This window comes from Leiobunum rupestre, chromosome 11, assembly GCF_980474605.1.
Source record: "Leiobunum rupestre chromosome 11, qqLeiRupe1.1.hap1, whole genome shotgun sequence".
NCBI classification, from domain to species: domain Eukaryota; kingdom Metazoa; phylum Arthropoda; class Arachnida; order Opiliones; family Sclerosomatidae; genus Leiobunum; species Leiobunum rupestre.
In genome coordinates, this window is record NC_143394.1 from 10,790,710 (window position 1) to 10,795,882 (window position 5,173).

Consider the following 5,173-nt stretch of genomic DNA (forward strand, 5'->3'; position numbering starts at 1 on the left):
TGAAAAATATTTATAAATAGTCAATTACCTTTTTTTTCAATTTACATAGTTCCTAAACACTAAGAGTCTGCTTAGCAGATGAAATATTAGCAGCTTAAGTACAAAAAATGACAATTTACATTAATAAAGGTATTTAAAATTAATATAATATAAGGTCCCCATAATTAAAGGTTTACCATAGGGGCCCATGGTAACGGCGTTGTCCCGGAGAGAAGAATATTAACGTGCGACGATAGGGCAGTAGCGACATCTTCTTTTTAAAAATTTCTACATTTAAAATATTCTCTTACTTGGTAGAGCAGCCACGCTCGGGTTGATAAATGCCAAGCAAAACGCGTCTAAATCTCACATTTGAAAAATAAATACCTTCAGAAACACAACTCTTATTTCTAATAGCCAGTTTTAGGTTCTGATGAATAATTTGCAAAGATAAGTGTCAATTTTAAGTTTTAAAGCGATAAAATTGCGAATAAGCCTTGGATACGGTGCTAGGGGCTCGCGGCCATGTCTCGCGGCGGAGATTTTTCCAGCGTGGTTCTAAGTTTAAAAACGTTCGCGCACGCCTTCTACGCATTCATAATGCATTGCGCGAAATTTATTTCAGAATTGCATAGTTGAGGACGTAGCCACTAGGTGGTCCAAATTTTTAATACCTACCTCTTAATAACGAGTATGTGATCGTCAAAAACCGGTTTTGAGGTTTAGCTACAAATATGTATATCAAATAATTTTCGTACGCATATTTTTATTGAACAAAGATACATGATAACATTTATGTAAAACACTTTTATTAGCATAAATTGACATATATTGTAGGATAAGAGGTTATTTATTTCAGAATTAACTTTTTCTAATTGTGTACTCAAAAGCCATTCAGCAATTCGCTAGGAAGTATTGATACATTTGTGTTTCCAACATTGAGTTGGGAATATTATTCTAGAGATCCAATCAAATCTGCTCCCCGCGAAACAAGTTTTTGAAAATTACGAATGTGCCGTCTCCTCTAAAATGACGAGAGAACGTTATCATATGACCCGTGGCGCTCTCCATTATTTTTGAAAAAAAAATCTTTTTGCCGGAAAACGCGTCTTATTTGAACGAACCATTGAGAGATAGACGGCGCCACGGGTAGAATGATAAAGTTTTCTCGAGAAGACGGCAGTGTTCTAATTTTTTATAAACTTGTTTCGCGAAATACTGAAATCCGACGTTTTGATTGGACCTCTAGATTAATATTCCCAACTCAATGGTTTCCAATCGATTCTCAGATAACCGTTGCTTTATCGAACCGTGGAAATAATAACGATAGATCAGATATTAGCTTATCCACATTTACGCTGAAATATTATCATATCAGTTGAGATGTATCATAATGTAAACACGATAGTTCGTTACTGTTCGTACCTGATGAGCATTTACATCAAAGAGCCGCTCATTTCGCATACAGCTCCCTCTCGATGGCTCAATATCCACTTACGCTGGCACACTTGGGCGGTTTAATTAGCATTTCTCTCTTCGCTATTTTATTTTGAGAGGCGAAATTGGTGCTCCTGTCTTTCCGCACTTTTTTGAGAGGCGAAATTGGTGCTCCTGTCTTTCCGCACTTTTTTGAGAGGCGAAATTGGTGCTCCTGTCTTTCCGCACTTTTTTGAGAGGCGAAATTGGTGCTCCTGTCTTTCCGCACTTTTTTGAGAGGCGAAATTGGTGCTCCTGTCTTTCCGCACTTTTTTGAGAGGCGAAATTGGTGCTCCTGTCTTTCCGCACTTTTTTGAGAGGCGAAATTGGTGCTCCTGTCTTTCCGCACTTTTTTGAGAGGCGAAATTGGTGCTCCTGTCTTTCCGCACTTTTTTGAGAGGCGAAATTGGTGCTCCTGTCTTTTTTCACGTAGTCGGAGGTTGAAATTGGGGCTCCTCTCAGTTCGCTCTTATTTTGAGAGACGAAATTGACGCTCCTCTCAGTTCGCTCTTTTTTTGAGAGGCGAAATTGGCGCTCCTCTCTGCACTTTTTTACTGGCGAAATTGGCTCTCCTCTCTTTTTGCACTTTTTTGAGTGTCGAAATTAGGGCTCCTCTCTTTTTGCACTTATTCGAGGGTTGAAATTAGGGCTCCTCTCTTTTTGCACTTATTCGAGGGTTGAAATTAGGGCTCCTCTCTTTTTGCACTTATTCGAGGGTTGAAATTAGGGCTCCTCTCTTTTTGCACTTATTCGAGGGTTGAAATTAGGGCTCCTCTCTTTTTGCACTTTTTCGAGGGTTGAAATTGGGGTTCCTCTCAGTTCGCTCTTATTTTGAGAGGCAAAATTGGCACTCCTCTCTTTCTGCACTTTTTTGAGTGTCGAAATTGGTGCTCCTCAATTTCTATCATCGTGAGAGGAGGGTGCCCATCACCTAAGCCGAACAGAACACGTGTGCCTAATCTTTTCAAACATGCTGTACATTTTGTTTTTCTTTCATTTTCTGTCGGTATCACGAAAGTGGAAAAGTTGCCAATTAGGATAACCCTGAAAACTTCCCATTCTTTATCGGGGTTATTTTTCCGGTGAATCAAAAGCGAGGCTAAAAATAGGTCCGCGAAATCAAACGTAAGCCGACTAGGTCTGGCTGTATGGGCACGTGAATGCCAAAATACCGTAAGTCCTATTTCAAAGAAAATATATAAACATTTAATCTTAGGTAGTATTAAAATGAGTTCGTATTAGGTAAGTAAAAATTAATTAGATCACTATTTATTGGAAATTACTTAGTACAATCTAGTACAGTGTTTAAAACTAACGCAAATAGTGGTTATTTTAAAGAAATTACAGGGGAACTATTACCAAGGCTTAATTCTTATATGACCGATTACAAAATTAAATTTTTTGCGTCTAAAAGCCGCTAAACAAGCACGCAAAATGTGAAGTTTGAGATGGCTAAATTAATAATAAATGCATTTACCTAATATATAGTTCAGAGTTCAAAGTTTGATCTATTTAAAAGCCGCTAAACAAGCACGCAAAATGTGAAGTTTGAGATGGCAAAATTAATAATAAATGCATTTACCTAATATATAGTTCAGAGTTCAAAGTTTGATCTATTTAAAAGCCGCTAAACAAGCACGCAAAATGTGAAGTTTGAGATGGCAAAATTAATAATAAATGCATTTACCTAATAAATAGTTCAGAGTTCAAAGTTTAATCTATTTAAAAATACAAACCTTTGAAGACGGAGAAAATGATTTTCGCGTTTGAGAAACTTAGTAATGGGTTGTACTGTATCGCTAGTGTTAATAAGATTAGTTTACATTTTATCAAAAGTAACAAAATAACTAAACATTTGGATAAATATTTACCAAAAGTAAACTGGCATTTTATTTTTGATTTCACTACCTAAAGCTCCAGCCTCTTCGCATATCCACTTTTTGGAACATCAACTTACATTGTCAGAGTATTATCATAGAAGATATAGAACAGGATTAGCATCTCAGCCGACTTAGGCTCGGGGTACATTAGGCCTATTAACTTCCGGTTTTGTTAAGACTTAACCAGGGTCTATTGAAATATATATTAACCGGAAGTAACCTGCGCAAGCCCTGGCTAGCTTTATAATATCGAGATATATTTTGAAGCCTTATTAAAAGTATACTTTCTATGCTATTGTCGGATTGATTGAAAAATATATTTTGAAAGTAATTATTTAACGCTTTAATTATTGGATTTGCTTAATCATTTATTAAGTTTAAGATTTTTATATGTACAAGAAAATTTCTTACAACTAGAAACATTTATCTCGGCGAACTAAGCAAAATTAGGCTACCAACAAAAAAAATTTAATTTCTCAACTTGTAGCCAATCAGAATGATCGCGACTACAGCGTCATCTTTTGGGGTTTCGTGCAGCAGTTATCTTACCCCTGTATAGGTGAAAATAAACTTACATAAATTTCCGAATTACGGATTTGACGATAGTGGTATTATCGAAAGGTGACTAAGAAATCAGTTTTCATCGTCAGTTTTTCTAAATTTCGTTGGTAAAAACTGGCAATGTCTTAAACTAAGATTTATCCTCAAAAACGAGCATTTTGGTATTAGCGCACTCTTGCTCTGAGAACAGCGTTAAGGAGAGAAAAATCGAGTAAATATATCAACCTGAAACCTTCAACTTAAAAATAAAGGGTAGGAAAAATATTACGTTAGCTGGGGAGACAATAATAGCAGATCCAAGACCATCTATTAAATTCCAATATAACCTAACCACGTCACGGTAACGTCATCCGGAAGATAAATATTTTTAGAGTTCCTTAATGCCCTTAGATTGGGGTGGAGTTGATGTAATTCAACAACCCTTTAGAGCCATTATTGAAGATTTAACGTGAGCCGACGTTAGAGAGGTTTAGCTTTTGTCCCGAAACGAATACGTGTACGGCAAACATATTAAAAGGGATAATTAAACTTGAGTATCTAATAGGTAATATACTTACAAAATATGTCACTTTGAAATCGACGATAAAACTCTCTTCGCTTGTTTACCTTTCGAAAAATAAGAACGCTTTCAATAATAAAAAATAAAGCTTACTTTGGACGTTAAAGGGAGTAGAAAGTTCCATACTTTTGGTGGATCACTTACAGTGTGTCAAAATTTATAGCCCGGTGGACCTAGTAACAGGGACCATACCACCGGAGGCCTATCATCATAGTGCCCTACACCAGCGTCCACCTAGCCCGGACAGGTGACAAATCCAGCATGGGTAGTAGTACCCTACTACTGATGGTCGCACCTTTGACGCGAGCCACTCAACCCAGAAGAAGGTGCAGCAACGGGTGGACCAATTCGCACACAGCAGTGGGATTCTGTAGCAACTCCAGCCGACACCCTACCTACGTAGGTAAAGAGTCAAACCCTTTGGAGAGAGCTCCTAAAGGCGAACCACGAGCACACAGCAGCCCAAGTTACCCGGCACAGCTGGCACCGGAGATCCCGGTGTGACTCCAAAAGGGAAACAGGACCGCCATGCCCTCATACGGAGGCCCGGCACCCCACAGCAGGCTACCCAATCCGGAGGTGGAGATAGGACCATTTAATCAGAGCTAACATCTCCCAGTGCGCCACCGCCCTTATGGGTTACAAGAGCCGGACCCCGACTCCCCGGTAAAGCCACCAGTTATTGCACACTCTAACCCATTTAGGGCCGGTGGATCAC